The sequence below is a fragment of the Somniosus microcephalus genome, chromosome 18, assembly GCF_052327205.1.
Source record: "Somniosus microcephalus isolate GS21.2 chromosome 18, FLI_Smic_1.0, whole genome shotgun sequence".
Lineage (NCBI taxonomy): Eukaryota > Metazoa > Chordata > Chondrichthyes > Squaliformes > Somniosidae > Somniosus > Somniosus microcephalus.
Genome location: NC_141004.1, coordinates 48,197,131 through 48,214,068, shown reverse-complemented (window position 1 = coordinate 48,214,068; position 16,938 = coordinate 48,197,131). Strand labels below are relative to the sequence as shown.

The window sequence follows — 16,938 nt, the reverse complement described above, 5'->3', positions numbered from 1 at the left end:
CCGAATGGCCTGTTTCTGTGCTGTAGATTTTATGCAATTCTATGTCACTCTATCGGTTGAGGGGGTGTTTTTAAGAAGGGATTGATGACAATGTTTTGAAAGGGAAAGAGACGGTACCTGAGAAACTAGAAACAGGAGCAATGTTAGCTAGCATGGTAGTCGGAGGATGGCTACCCTTTAAAGTGTAATTATAAAATCTGGTTTTCTGATTATGGGATAAATGTGATTGCGTTGGCCCAATGGATAGGCTCGCCCCTGCCTGCAACATAGACGATTGGTCTGGCCAAAATATTTCATGGGAGTTCTTCCCTCTAATTTGAATAGACTACAGGCACAGTAAAAACTTGGCCAATGGATGTGACGTAAATCACACCTGGTTGGGAATCAGGAAGCCCACTGAGACAACAGCTAGGCATTAAAGAGGAAGTTGTGGTTAGACTGAAATTGATCAGAGTGGCACAATGGAGACGTGGGTAATACTGAGATCAAGTATGGCACAAAACGAAGTTAAGAACTCGCACGCCCTCTGGGAGCAACTATTGCAAGCTTTGTGCACAATAATTGCCCTTTTGCATACATTCTTTCATTGTACCAAAACTGGAAGTTATAGCTGGTTAACCATTTCCCCTTTCAGACTCATTGGGCTGGATTTTCATTGAGGAGGCGGGTAGGAGGCGGGACTACAACTTTCGGGGTTGTAGTCCTGCCTCCATCGAGTTCCAGCCAACCCATGCGATTTTGACTTGATTGACCTTGTTGAGCCCGCCCAGCGGCCATTCTGCTTTCTGTGCCGGTGAGATGAGGGACTCCCGAGACCTGAAGGAAGGAAGGCTGTAAAGGTAAGTAAAACTTCTTTAAACACTTTAAACACACCAAACACACTTACCTCTGCACTCATGCACCCATCACTCACCTGAACACCGGACATCTCGACACTCCAAGCCCTTCAGCCCGACGGCCTGCCTCGCTAACTTGGTGTGGTTTAGAGCTGTCGGGAATCCCACACTTCAAGAATGAAAATAGGGATTAGGCTAAAAACTGCCTGTTAACTACCTGTTAACAGGCAGTTAATTGGCACTAATCCCCTTCCCGCCTCGGGGAGGCGGGTCCCAGTGCGGGTTGGGTACCCACCTCCTTTGAAACTGGCATGGAGGCGGGTTGGGGGTGGGATGGGTTCGTGCCCCCTGATTTCGGGATTTTAACCCCCCACACGCCTCCAATCCCGCCTCCACGGCCCAATGAAAATCCTGCCCAGTCTCTCAACATTATTTTTGACTTTTTGGTTAATTATTTCACCATTTTTACTGAATTTTTCAACTTCTGGTGGCTGTAGAACAGCAAGCAGATTATCAGACTTCCAGCTAATGCCCTCTTCTGCTGTTGGGAGGTCTCTCAGTGGGGTCAGCACTCAGCAGACACAGATGCAGAGGTTAGCGCAGGTATCATAAATCCGTCTCCTCCCTCTGAGTATTTCTTCTCCCAAAAATGTAGCCTGGATAAAGGCAATTGATGATATTTCTGTGACCAGATACCAGCTGAATATTAATTGAATACAAATCCTTTCATTCCGTGTAGCCCTTAGATATAATGAATATTGATGCTCATATGGATGCCATCTGCAACACCTTGTACATGAGGAAAGCCTACCAGCTAGTGAAAGCTCTTTGGCCCATCCACCTGCCTTTGTTCTGCTTTTGGTTTTGTTTTAACCCTAGATTTTTTTTTAGCCTCTGTGTTGCAGACGACACTTGTACATGAGCTGTAGCTCAATATTCCAATGTTTTCAGCTTCTTAGAGGTAAAAGTTAGAGCATGTCCAGGTAACAAACAGAGAAACCTTTTCCGATTATTTCAGCTATTGGTTCTATGTTGTGTCTTCACAGGATCGTCTGTGACTTCGAAAAGCAGCAGAAGAACACTACACTAGACTTTGTCTTTAGCTTAATTGCCAAATAAGCTTATTAAACAGTTATAGAACAAGAAAATAGTGGCATTAACACAATATTTTATTTGATAGTAGTTAAGCTTGGCTAGTTCCCCAATGTAACAGAAAATAATAAATAATTCCCAACTGGTATGCTAAACTATGATATAACTCATTTTCATGCAGTGAATCTTTTTCCTTTCCTTGGTCACTAATTCACTTCACGTTTCACAGATTATAAAAGGACAGACTGATAAATACCTTCAAAAAAGTCACCAGGACCCAGTGAATTTAAAGAACTGTCTGAAAAGCCCATTTTCACAGTCATATTACTCTCCTCAAGCCTTGACTCTGGCTCTGACTCATTCCTCATGGAGTTCAGCTGAAATGGCTCCGATTTGGACTTGCTCATGATTGGCCTCTGTGATATTCAATGCCTCTCCAATCACTGCTCTCATTGGTTCATGGAATCCACCCTTTCTGTCATGTGTCACCATAGATGAAAGTTTATAACAAGACATTAATCTATCATCCTCTTTCAGGTGCTGTGGGGAATTTTCAACACTTTCTGTTAGTTTTATTGTTCTGGAAATCTTGATCTTTATCTACTTGCTTATTGTTAATGAAGTACTGTCATCGTGGAATTGAGAATAAAACCATTCATAGGAGCAAAATTAATCAAGAAAATATATTGGCCCAGATTTTGCTGCCAAAATATCAATGAGTTTAATGGTTATTAATGTGTAAATCTTGTGGCAAGGAAGAGATACCCCATGAATTGTGAATTGACGATTTATGACACTCTGCTGTTAGCATCGCGAAAACAACAGCTCGCCCTCAACCTCCCCATGAGTTTCATGAAATTGCTGCATTTGTGCATTAATTGTCTATTAAACTCGCCACAGAAAGTTAGGGCTGCTATCACAAGATACTCATGAATAAGGAAAACTATTTGACTCATGTCCCTCCAGAAGCCCTTACAGTCCTCCCATTTTAACATCTAATTGTCTCTTAAATGATTCCAGGGTTTTCGCCTCCACTAATGTATCTGGAAGTTGACTCCAAGTGTTGCTCACAAACTTTGTTTAACTCATTCTTTAATTTCTGGGCTGCCTCCTACAATTGGACTCCTCTTTTTAGTGTGGTATCATCTGCGAATTTTATCATCTTGCATTGACATTCTGAATCCAAGTCATTGATATACATTTGAAAAGATAGTGATTTCGACACTGAGCCCTGGAGCACCCAGTGCTTCATCCCACCTCACTGCAACAGAACTCCTCTAACCAATAATCATGGTTTATTACCCTTCTGCAAATTTCCCAACTTTTACACTGAATCCAAAGCTTTCAAAATAACTAGTAACCTTTTGTGTGGAACTTTATGAAATGCCTTTTGGGAGTTTACCAAGGCCCACTTGTTATCACTATTTTTAAAGTAAAATATTCAATTTCTGAATTATTTTGATGTTGTCTCCAGCACTGCACTAATGCTGTCCTCTCTGTAGCAAGGTAGCTGAAAAAGTATTAGTAGCTGTAATGGAGTAGAAAAGGAAAAGAGGGAAGAAATATAATAGCCAATTTGTCCACTGCTAAATTAATGTTACCATAAAGTGTGGTGGTAACACTACTTAACAGTTATATTCATGTAAACAATTGCTTACACTTAAATGGAGCACAGCTGTAGAAAGGATTAAATTGGTAATCTGATGTGCAACAACACGATCACCAAGGAAACCAGTTTTAAACACAAAGAGAAAAGCTAGCGGTACATGCTTAGCAAAAGGGAGGGGAAAATATCTTTGACTATTGTGACATAAATCACAAATTACACAGAGATGCTATTGAAAAGTGAAATTGTGAAGGAGCATGTAATATAAATGTGCCTTTATGCCTTGTTTGAGCCGAGTATAAAGGTCAAGCCTACCAGCTCATTACATTGATTGAAGACTCATGGGCCAAAGTATGTAATGTTGACCTTTATAATACTGTAAATGATAAGTTCCATGTTCAAAATGATATAGGTAATCCATAGATTGAAATCAATTGAAAGTGAACTAATTTGCATTATCCACTACCAATGAAACTCTTGTTTATCATATTTAAAATTTCTCTTATGACATTATGGGATTTAATTAATTTTATTTACTCAAGAAGCAATGTAAAGGCCAAGGTCCTTCGTACAGCATACCAAGTTTGAAAAGAGTACGGGAAAGGATGAGATGAATTATTATCAATTGGGTGAAGTCAAGCATAGGTTTTAAAAGCCTAAAGGTTGTAAAAGGAAGAAAGACTGAGGGAGGTAAGGAGTGCCACAGTTTTGAGGTCCTTGGGAAGAAATGAGTTCAAGCAGGGAACTGTAGAATTGGTCTTGATTTTAAAACAGTGAGAAAGATTGCCATGCAGGGTGGTGTTTCCAGACAGCAAGAGGGAACGATTCCTAAAAGCCCTGACTATGCTAGAATCGATAAAGTAGGAATTGGAAAGGAACACTGTGACAGAGAATTGGATCTAGAGATGAGACAGATTGCTTATCAGATGACAACATTTCTCTGTATCCTGTCCAAGAGTGAGGGAGAGGTACTAGAAGAGCTTCTCTAACTTTGAGAGCATTATTCGTTATTCTTGGGAGGAATTGGCTTTATAGGTGTTGAGAGTTGTCAATGGGCAAGAAAGAAGTGTTTGGCATGTAAAAGGAAACCAAGCTTCTTGGGGCAGTTGAACATTGTTGGTGGTAAGGCAAAGAAGATGGTAAAACCATTGGCAAAGTTCAAGCCAAGTGGGAAACTAAAAATGTTTTTCTTTCAATCAAGGTAAGATATGTCAGTGCTGGAAAATGGAACACTTTCTGATCTGGGGGCATTCATTGTTAGCATTGAGCATTCAGTTATTGTGCCATTGGAAGGAAACTTCTGTGGATTTTCCTTTCTGCACACCACCCAGGCACTGCTAACACCCAGGTGGTAAAGACAAATATCTACCCCATTGTGTTTAGCTTGTGGACTATAATGTAGGAATATTATACCCCTATGTAACTGGCTTAATGCATTCCGAATCCTTGGGCCACTTTCTGTGACCTGCTGGTACAAGGTGTGCTATCTTCTTCTTAGGCAGTCCCTCGGGACTTGCTTCCACACTAAAAATTAGTTCTCAGGTGATTGATGAGTCCAATGCGGGATCTACAGTCTCTGTCACAGGTGGGGCAGACGGTGGTTAAAGGGGCGGGTGGGTGGGGTGCTTGGGTTGACGTGCGCTCCTTCCGCTGTTGCGCTTGGTTTCCGCTTGCTCCCGGCGAAGAGACTCGAGGTGTTCGGCGCCTGGTGTGCATAAGGTGTGCTATGGGGAGGGTGGGTCAGGGGAGAAGGAGAATTCCTGATCCTTTGTAACTGATATGTTGTTTCATGTCTGTTAGATGTATCAATGTCATCAATGTCTTGTTCAGTAGCCCAGTCTGTATATAGTATGAAAAATGTAAATTTTGAAAATTAACATTCCAGAATCCGAGGAGCATTAAAAACGAGAGCAACTGTCTTTGTCAGTGGTGTCAACTTGTTTACTTTACTGGCTGGGCTCTGCACTTATCATTCCTCTTTAGATGTTTATTAGTAATCTACTTTAAATGAACTGTTCTTTTCAGATTGTACAGCCAAGCCTATTATTCACTTACAGACCTTGATGTCCAGGGTACAAGGAACACATTCTGCAGTTATCTTAGGCAGTATGTTTTGCTTTCTGAAGTTGTTAAAATGTTGTTTTGAGAATAAGCATAAATAATTTACTTAAATAAATAGGCACTTTACAGCCTTCTGGACTCAACATCGAGTTCAACAATTTCAGAGACCATAACCTCTGCCCCTATTTTTTCACGTGGCAGCTGTTGATGATTCTGCCATTCCCATTTACACCTCTTCTCGACTCATCTTTTGTTTCTTTACTTGTCCCAATACCATCTCTTTTTGCCTTGCACCATCATCCCTTTTGTCAAGGTTGTGGCTTTTCATTGCTATGGTCTTCTCCTTTATTGTAATAAGGGTGACCCCTGTGAATATCTTCATGCTGCTGTGCCATGGCTGGGATGGTAGCAGGACCTGAAGCAGCAGTTTGGGTGTCCATTCAGTATGCCCCCGAGGGAGCTGGTAAATGGGCAGCATAACTGTGCCAAGTGGTGGGTGGAGGAACAGAGAAACAAGTGTGAGCATGAGGAATGATGGTATGGGAATGGGAGGAGGTTGCTGGATCAGCTGGCTTTTCCTTATTCTTGGTGGCATGGAGTATTTGAGTGGTCAGGGGAGGGGTGATTCTTGCTCTGTGGTGGGTAAACTGTTGTCTGTGGCTCAGAGAAGGGCCAGGCTAATTTCTTCAGCAGCTGTCAAAGGGGCTTATAGCTGTATCATCTAATCTGCATCCAAATAAGCCATATCACAAGAGGGTGCAGAGTGACACTGTACTGAATACAGCCTCCATCACTAAGTGTAAAGGAATAACAGCATTCTGATCAAATAAAGAAGCAGCAAAACCATTGTTGAATCAAAAAAGCCAAAGATAAAGTCAATTGGCAATAGCAGCCTGCCCCATAAGACTGATTTGCTCATTCCCGTTTTGTGCTACCATGTAAGACAAATGTATATCCCATAGCATCTAAACAGCAGCTCTGCAATCAGTAGCACCAGGTTTTTCTGGAAGCACTTTGCCCCTGACTGCACGTCGTGCTATTAGAAGACATTTGACTGCAAAGGTCTCTGGTATTTATTCATTTAAATTTTTGCACCCTCATCAGGTGCAGTCAGATTCAGACACCGGAAAAGCTATGGAAGAAGATAGTCACAAGACCAAAATGGCAGCAAATGATTAACAAGCTCCTTTCCTCTGCATGCATTGCACCCAACTTTGCCACTATTTGGAAGCTGGGTCGAGCAAAATCATCCCTGAGATGTTTACCAGATAGTGTTGCATGGGTGAAATGTTTCTAATAGAAATTGCTGACAAGCCACAGGTGTGGCTATGGTGACACCATTGAGCCACATGCATTAATTTTGGTCAGAAACGCCTTGTGTATGCTCACACAATACAAATAAGTATACTTCACATGTACATTCAGTAATCAAGGAGGTAAAGCACTCACAATGATCAAAAAACACTTGCACACTCTGCTTTACGTCTTACATCTTTACGAACAAAGGTTAAATTGCAAGCTTACACCATACAAATATAAATATCGTGATCACGTGCCCAACGACAGTGTCTATGACACATTTTTATTTACTAATCAGAAATGCAAGTTGCCACATCTGGATTCCCATTTAGCCACATGTGGCTAGTGACTAATATATTGGACAACACAGCTCTATAGATAGCACTATAATGTTAAGTTACTAAAAGTAATTTAATGGACTATACAGATAATAAATGTTAGGGAATAATGTTAGCTTGTTAATAAAGATTTATGGTTAAGAGAACACTGTCTTGACCTTTTCACGTGCAGCATAATAAAAGCATTAGTAAACCATCTGGAGGCAAAAAATAAAGTAATACTGTTTCAAAATTGCACTGCTGCATGAGAATAAAAGAGCATCGTAACCTTTTATTATCTTTTGAGCAACTGCACCACTGAAGCCAGATTTCAAATGATTGCCGGCTAGCATAATGTACTAACTGTCACTTTGCTGGCCCACAGATAAATTTCACTGAATATGTTAAAGCATCACCTCAGATATTAAAACTTTCACTTTGATAAATATCAGTAGTCCAGTAATGTAAACAATAACAGCAGCTTGCATCAAATAGCACCTTTAATGTAGAAATATGTCCCAAAGCACTTCACAGAGGCATAATCAAAAAATAGATACCGAGCCAAGGAAGAACATATTATTTGGGAAAGATTTGAGTTTTAAGCAGGGTCTTAAAGGAGGAGAGAGAGGTGGAGGGGTTTAGGGAGGGATTTCCAGACCTTGGGGCCTGGGTGGCTGAAGGCACAAACGCCAAAGTTGGGGTGAAGAGGGAGGGGGGAGGGTTCATACAAGGCCAGAATCAAAGAACTGAGAGATTGGGGTGGGGTGGGGGGTGTTTAGTGCTGGAAGAGGTCAGGAGAGATGGTGGAGAAGTAGAGTTAGGTGTCATTAACATACATGTGGAAGCTAACCCCATGTCTGCAGATAATGTCACCAAGGGACAACGTATAGATGAGGAGATTCTTTTCGTTCTAAGGAATTGTGGGAATGATGAGCACAAATTTAGAAGGTGACAATATGTTCAAGGGTTTGGAGAGGAAAGGGACGTTTCAGAACGGGTGGTAAAGCGGTTGAGGGTGGATTTTTTGAGGTGGTGGGTGATAATGATAGCTTTGAAAGGGACAGGGGCAGTACATGAGGAGAGGGAACAATGCCAGCTAGCATAGCGGTTAGCAAGATAATTTGAGTGGTCAGGAGTTTATTAGGCAAAAAGGTGAAAGGAGCAGGAATTGGGTCTCATGGATGAGATGAGCTCAAAGAGGGCATATGGGGTGATGGCAGGGAAGTTAGAGAGAGAGAGAGGCAGGTTCAGAACTAGGCCAGAGGGGAGCCTAGGGAGAGATTTAGCTTGATGGCAAAAGTTGAAGTAGCTGAATGTGTGGTCACAATCTTGGTGATGTGGAAGTTCATGAAGCTCCTGCACTTGTATTTGGAGGTGAGGGTGGAGGGGCAGGGGAGAGGGGATAAAGAGGATGGTGACTTCAGAGCAGGGAGGGGAGTGTGATTGAGAATGAGTTGTAGAATCATTGTCATAGAGTCATAATGGCACAGAAGGGGGCCATTCGGCCCATCGAGTCCATGCCGGCTCTTTGTAGAGCAATCCAGTCAGTCCCATTCCCCTGCTCTATCCCCGTAGAATATGAAATCATTGATTTGGCATCCCTGTTTGGCATAAAAATAAAACAAAGAAGGTGACTCAAATGTGGCTAACAAGGGAAATTAGGGATAGAATAAGATCCAAGGAGAGGACATATAAATTGGCCAGAAAAAGCAGCAAACCTGAGGATTGGGAGCAGTTTAGGATTCAGCAAAGGAGGACAAAGGGGTTAATTAAGAGGGGGAAAATAGATTATGAGAGTAAGCTTGCAGGGAACATAAAAACTGACTGTAAAAACTTCTATAGATATGCAAAGAGAAAAAGATTGGTGAAGTCAAGCGTAGGTCCCTTGCAGTCAGAATCAGGGGAATTTATAATGGGGAACAAAGAAATGGCAGACCAATTAAAAACATGCTTTGGTTCTGTCTTCACAAAGGAGGATACAAATAACCTCCTAGAGCTGCTGGGGAACATAGGGTCTAATGAGAGGGAGGAACTGAATGAAATCAGTATTTGTAGGGAAATGGTGTTAGGGAAATTGACGGGATTGAAGGCCGATAAATCCCCAGGGCCTGATAATCTACATCCTAGGGTACTTAAGGAAGTGGCCCGAGAAATAGGAGATGCATTGCTGGTCATCTTCCAAAATTCGATAGACTCTGGAACAGTTCCCATGGATTCGAGGGTAGCTAATGTTACCCCACTATTTAAAAAAGGTGGTAGAGAAAAAATGGGGGATTATAGACCGGTAAGCCTGACATCGGTAGTGGGGAAAATGCTAGAGTCCATTATAAAAGATGTAATAGCAGAGCACTTGGAAAACAGTGACAGGATCGGACAAAGTCAACATGGATTTACAAAAGGCAAATCTACTGGAATTTTTTGAGGATGTAACTGGTAGAATAGATAAGGGAGAACCAGTGGATGTGGTGTATTTGGACTTTCAGAAGGCTTTCGATAAGGTCCCGCATAAGAGATTAGCGTGTAAAGTTAAAGCACATGGGATTGGGGGCAAGGTACTGACTTGGATAGAGAACTGGTTGGCAGACAGGAAGCAAAGAGTTGGAATAAACGGGTCTTTTTCCGAGTGGCAGGCAGTGACTAGTGGGGTACCGCAGGGATCAGTGCTAGGACCCCAGCTATTCACAATATATATTAATTATGATCTAGATGAGGGAACTAGATGTAATATCTCCAAGTTTGCAGACGACACAAAGCTGGGTGGGCGTGTGTGCTGTGAGGAGGATGCCGAGAAACTCCAGTATGATTTGGACAGGTTGGGTGATTGGGCAGATGCATGGCAGATGCAGTATAATGTGGATAAATGCGAGGTTATCCACTTTGGTGGCAAAAACAGGAAGGCAGGTTATTATCTGAATGGCAATAGATTGGGAAAAGGGGAAGTGCAACGAGACCTGGGTGTCCTTGTGCACCAGTCACTGAAGGTAAGCATGCAGGTGCAGTAGGTGGTTAAGAAGGCAAATGGTATGTTGGCCTTCATAGCGAGAGGATTCGAGTACAGGAGCAAGGATGTCTTGCTGCAGTTGTACAGGGCCTAGGTGAGACCCCACCTTGAGTATTGTGTGCAGTTTTGTTCGCCTTATCTGAGGAAGGATGTTCTTGCCATGGAGGGAGTGCAGCGAAGATTCACCAGACTGATACCTGGGATAGCAGGAATGACATATGAGGAGAGATTGGGTCGATTGGGCTTATATTCGCTGGAGTTTAGAAGAATGAGAGGGGATCTCATTGAAACTTATAAAATTCAAACAGGACTAGACAGACTAGATGCAGGAAGGATGTTCCCGATGGCGGGAGGAGTCCGGAACCAGGGGTCACAGTCTAAAGATATGGGGTAAGCCATTTCGGACAGAGATGAGGCGGAATTTCTTCACCCAGAGTGGTGAACCTGTGGAAATCTCTACCACAAAAGGCAGTTAAGGCCAATTCATTAAATATATTCAAGGAGTTAGATATATTTCTTAAGGCTAAAGGGATCAAGGGGGTATGGGGAGAAAGCAGGGACAGGGTACTGAATTTGGATGATCAGCCATGATCTCATTAAATGGCGGAGCAGGCTCGAGGGGCCGAATGGCCTACTCCTGCTCCTATCTTCTATGTTTCTGAGATTTCTGAGGAATTGCTAAGTGCAGATGTGAAGTTCGAATGGCGGGAGAATATCTCGGAAAAACACCAGTTGGGGCTTGGTGGGGGGATGCGCAAGAATTATAAATGATAGGTGAGCGGGCTGGAACAGGGTGAGGTGTTCAAAGGAGGGAAAATGCCAGAGGAATAGGGTGTAAAATCCATTGGGTCTGTCAACAAGTTTGATTTGAGACAGACGGTGAATTAATTTTTTTTTTAAGCAATTTTTGTGTGAAAAATACCTCCCCTCATTTAGCACAACTTGATCATGAAGCAACCACATAAATCATGGCAGAAACTTCTTACAGTAACAAAATAACACATGGTTTTTTTATTCGTCCTCGTCAAACAAAAGAGAAGGGCTGGCAAGTGTTTCCTACACCCTTTTAATTAACAGTTACGAATCAAAATAAACTATCTTACTTGTAAGTGTTTAAATTATTAAGGCTTTAAAAACCGAGAAAAAAATGTTTTGGCGTGAAAACTTTAGACATGATAACGTCATCCTTAGTGCTGAGTGCAAAGCGACGAGGCGTTGTCTTTGGCCACAGTTCCGCCTTAAATTCAGTGCTGAATGCACAGCAGCATTTTCACGGAGCGAGTGGGATTCAGGGCGCAGTGAGCAGTTCCAACAGCAGGTAAACTTCGAAAGTGATACACGGGTTGTTTATTGCAAATGTATTGGTACGATTCTGTCAATTTCAGGTGCAAACAGGCAGGTGGCTGGAGAATGGGTTGCGACGTTTTTTTTTCCTTTCTCTAAGCCATAAGCAAAACTTTCCAATGACATTTTTTTTTTCTGGGCTTTTTCTTTGCCGGAGCGCAGTTCAGTAGAATTACGTTGCAAGTGATGGGCAGGCAGGCAGGCTGCTGCGCGCAGGAGTTGTCCGTTTTTTAGTCCAGTTTCCATATAAGGTAAAACTCAAAAGATACGGAGATCGAGATGACTTTATGCAAACTTGTTTCCCCTGGAGGGGAGCGAACCAACTGTTGATAAGAGGTAATAGGAAACGTAATGGTCTAGTTGGAATTGGGGTAGTCCCCAAACCATGTGAGCTGTTTGTAACGATAGTAACGAAACGGCTGTATTAAAATCGCTTGCCAAAGTTGAAGTGGATTTGGTTTGGGATTTTTGTGGTTGCTGTTATAGTGGTAAATGGTATATCCCTTTTTGCGCACACTCAATTTTATTGCACAGCACATACAGATTTTAAAACACCCCTGCTTTTGCAAAGCCCAGATATTAAGGACTTCTGAAATAAAAAAAGTTATAATCTCAAATTAAAAAATAATTTTTTAATTTTAAGTTAGAAAAATACAAGCTGGAGCTCACTGGATGACTGAAGAAATTGAGATTAAAATGAAAAAGAAGGCTTATGATCAATGTCAAGTTAATAATGCAGTTGAGAAACGAGCAGTGTGTAGAGGAGAACTGAAAAAGAAATCGGTGGAGCAGAGACTATGAGAAGATTAGCAGGCAACATAAAAGGGAACACTATAATAAAGTATTATAAACAAAGAGTAAAAGGATAGTCAAAGAAAGGGTATGGCCAAGTATGGATTAAAAAAAGAAATCTTGTGGAGGCAGAGGGCATGAGTGAGGTACTAAATGAGTACTTTGCATCTGACTTTAGTAAATAAGAGATGCTTCCAATGTCACAGTAAAGGGGGGGTTAAAGAAATTGGATAGGAGAGAAATAGATAGAGGAGGTACCTAAACAGCTGGCAGCACTCAAAGTAGAAAAGTCAGCCAGGTCAGATGGGATGCATCCTAGATTGCTGAGGGAAGTAAAGGTGGAGACTGCTGAGGCTTTGGCCACGATCTTTCAATCCTCCTCGGATATGGGAGTGGTGCCAGATGACTAGAGGGTTGCAAATGTTTACGTCCCTGTTCCAAAAAAGTAGCGGTAAACCGGTAGCTGCTGGCCAGTCAGCCTAACATCAGTAGTGAGGAAACCTCGATAATCCAGGGAAAAATTAATTGTCATTTGGAAGGACAAGAATTAATAAATGCCAGCCAATGTGGATTTGTAAGGCATCTCCTGTCTGTGAAATAATAGAGGGTTGATGAAGGTAGAACAGTTGGTGTGTATGAACTTTCAGAAGGCATTTTGATAAAAGTGCCACATAATAGACTAGTTAGCAAAATTTGAAGCACCTGGGATTAACGGGGCAGTGGTAGTGTGGAAATGGAATTGGCTAAGAGGGAGAAAGCAGAGAGTAGTGATGAATAGTTGTTTATTAGACTGGAGGGAAGTATACTGTGGCATTACCCAGGGGTCATTATTGGGATCGCTGCTCTTTTTTTTGCTATATATTAATGACTTGGACTTGGGTATAGGGGGTAGAATTTCAAAGTTTGCATATGAGACAAAGCTTGGCAATGTAGTAAACAGTGATGTGGATGGTAGCAGACTTCAGGAAGACCTAGGTAGACTGGTGAAATGGGCAGACACATGGCAGATTCAGGAACAGAGACACCTTGGGGTTCACATACACAAATCTTGAAGGTAGCAGGACATTTGAGAAGGCTGTTTTTAAAAAAAAAAAAAAAGTACAAAAGCAAGGAAGCTTTGGTAAACCTTTTATAAATAACTGGTTAGGCTGCAGCTAGAGTATTGCATCCATTTCTGGGTACCACACTTTAGAAAGGATGTCAAGGCCTTGGCGAAGAGCAGAGGAGATTTACTAGAATGGTAGGGATGAGTGACTTCAGTTCAGTTATGTGGAGGGATTAGTGAAGCTTGGTTTGTTCTCCTTGGAGGAGAGAAGGTTAAAGGGAGATTTAATTAAATATTTAAAATGATGCACTTTGATGGGGAGATTTTGAGTGTCCTTGCCTGGTGGTAATTGTTTCAATATGGGATCGGTAGCCTCACCGCCTCTAACATGGTGATGTGGCTGGTTCCATTTTAAAAGGGGCCTACTAGTGGGTGTCCAGAGTGCCTGTCTGTTTCAGGCGATGGGCTCTTTTTTAATATGGAAACCGGGGTCCTATGACATGAAACTGGGGTCCTATGAGATCAATCGGACCCTGATTGCCACTTAAGGTAGGAACTGCACAGTGCAGGTTCTTATCAGTTCCATGGGAGATTGGGAAAAGATACCCTCGAAAGGCAAGTCTTGAATTATTTTTGCTCCTGCTCCTTCTGGACCACTGATGCCCTGGAACCCCCATCCTCACAGAATCACAGAAACCCCACAGTGCAGATAGAGGCCATTTCGGCCCATCGAGCCTGCACCGACACATATCCCACCCGATCCCTGTAACCCCTACACCAACACATATCCCACCCTATCCCCGTAACCCCACGTATTTAATCCCCCTAACACTAAGGGTCAATTTATCATAGCCAATCAACCTAACCCGCACATCTTTGGACTGTGGGAGGAAACCGGAGCACCCGGAGAAAACCCACGCAAACACGGGGAGAATGTGCAAACTCCACACAGGCAGTCACCCGAGGCCGAACTCGAACCTGGGTCCCTGGCGCTGTGAGGCAACAGTGCTAACCACTATGCCACCGTGTTGCCCTGTGATGATTTCCTACCAACAGCTTGCCTTGTTGGCAGCAGCTCTGGCCTGCGATTTCCAATATTAAGTCTGCCATGCTGTGTCACGATACCTGTTTGCTGCCGTGTAACTTGCACGGTGAATGTAAATGAAGCTGGAGACTTCATCACAGGGGCCTGTTCCTTGCCAGAATGGCTGAGCGACTAGCGCGCTCTCCCAGTGGGTCGGCTAAAAGTCAAAACCGTCATGTTTCTGTTGGTGAAAACACCTTTCCGATGTGATTTTTCAACTCCTGGTCGGTTACAGTGCAGCCTGTCTTTTGCTTCAAAGGTGTTGTGCATGGGACTTTCTCCAAGCTACCTCTGCAATCTCCACCAGCTCGATGTCCAGTGCTCTCACTCCATTCTTCTGACTGGTTTATTTTGTGTCCCCAACTCCCTCTGCTCCACTGTTGGCTCAATGGAATTCATACTGCAAATATGGCCCTGTTTCTATTTGTGATGGTGATTGATCTGTTGTGCATTTTCATTTTTTTTATTGGAAGCAAGGTTTAGTTTTTTCGACCCCCCCCCCCCCCCCCCAAAAACCTCCGGCCAATAACTATGGAGTTTCAGATCTCTGCTGGATCTTAGTGAGGAAAGGGAAGCGGGTGTGTTTGTAGAGTATAGGTGGAATTGTAGGACACGTTCTGATGGATTGATTTTACACCATCTTGAAACCAGTTACCTTTTTTTGTGGGTGTCGCTGGCAAGGCCTGCATTTATTGTCCATCCCTAACTGCCCTTGCGAAGGTGGTGGTGAGTCGTTACCTTGAACCCGCTGCAGTCCGTGTAGTGAAGGTACTTCTACAGTGCTGTTGGGGAGGGAGTTCCAGGTTTTTGACCCAGCGACAATGAAGGAATGACTAATACTTCCAAGTCAGGATGGTGTGTGACTTGGAGGGGTACTTGGAGGTGGTGGTGTTCCTATGCGCCTGCTGCTCTTGGCCTTTCTAGGTGGAAGAGGTTGCGGGTTTGGGAGATGCTGCTGAAGAAGCCTTGGTGAGTTGCTACAGTGCATTTTGTAGATGGTACACACTGCAGCTACGGTACGTTGGTGGTGGAGGGAGTGACTGTTTAAAGTGGTGGATGGGATGCCACTAAAGCGGACTGCTTTGTCCTGGATGGTGTTGAGCTTCTTGTGGTGTTGGAGCTGCACTCATCCAGGCAAGTGGTGAGTATTCCATCACATTCCTGACTTGTGTCTTGTAGATGGTGGAAAGGCTTTGGGGAATCAGGAGGCGAGACACTCGCCACAGAATACCTAGCCTCTGACCTTCTTTTGTTGCCACAGTATTTGTGGCTGGTCCAGTTAAGTTTCTGGTCAATGGTGACCCCCAAGATGTTGATGGTGGGGAATTCGGCAATGGTAATGCTGTTGAATGTCAAGGGGCGGTGGTTAGACTCTTGCTTGTTAGAGATAGTCATTGCCTGGCACTTGTGTGGCACGAATGTTACTTGCACTTATCAGCCCAAGCCTGAACATCGTCCAGGTCTTGTTGCATGCAGGCATGGACTGCTTCACTATCTGAGGAGTTTCTGCCTTTGCTCTGAAATGTGAAGGAGGAAATGGTGGGATTTTCTACTCTGCAGTTACCATTCTGCTCCTCACTCTCCCCTCCCCACCCCCTGGTCCTTAGAATGAATGGGCACAAAATTGTAGGCTGGCGAGCACAGAAGTGGAAATCCCAGCCAGCATGTTTTGAAAGTGAACCGGGCAGCAAATAGCAGTGCATTCTGTTACTTCCCCTCCTGGTTTCAATGTGTGTTAATTACAGAAATCCCACAAGAAGAATGTTCGCATATCCTAAGTTTCTGGAGGATGTTTAGCAGAATGCCTACAATGGTTTCATTTCATGTTGACCTTTTTCAAGGGGCGTTGGCATGTCCCTTTTTATTTTATGCAGAAGAGTGTGCACTGACTGAATTGATGATTTGTGTGTTAATTAATCTTTTTACTTTTGATGGGTATCTTTGTCTTGCCATTGTTTTAGAGTTGACAGTGCTTCCTTGGACTTGTGCACAAAGAGAATTGGAATATTGATGTATCTGAAACTGTGTAAAAGTTCTGGTGTGACCGCATTTGTAATACTTTTGTCTGGGATTGGTCACTTGGATTCACAAGACGTTTGAAAGGCTTCATAGAAGGTCAAAAGTATGATGCCAGTTTCAGATAATGAAGTAAATATTCTTTTGGGGGTAGGGGAGAAACTACTGAAGGCCATTGTAAGTCTGTCTTGTGTATGTTTGAGAGGGTTTTTTATGATCGTATGGAGGCACGCAACTTTCAAATAACAAATTTGAAGAAGTCAACTATCTTGCATCTGACTGCCACATAGCCCAAGTGCACATATAATTAGCTGAATTCAAGTGAAATGGCTGCAGGAAGATGACCAATGTGGGATTGATGTAACTTTAAGGGCATGAGCAGGCCCTATATATTGACTGCTATACATTCTCCTTGCTTTATCCACCTTTTTAATCGTTGGTGATG

General features: G+C 43.0%; 1 protein-coding gene across 1 annotated transcript in view; it reads left to right on the top strand.

The window, feature by feature from the left end:
• Window positions 1–11,421: 11,421 nt before the first annotated feature.
• Window positions 11,422–16,938, top strand: part of LOC147105262 (cysteine and glycine-rich protein 1-like) — a 35,927-nt gene continuing 30,410 nt past the window's right edge. Inside the window, exon 1 of the mRNA XM_086011438.1 lies at window positions 11,422–11,530. The gene's annotated coding sequence lies outside the window, so the exon portion shown is untranslated. The remainder of the gene's footprint in view (window positions 11,531–16,938) is intronic.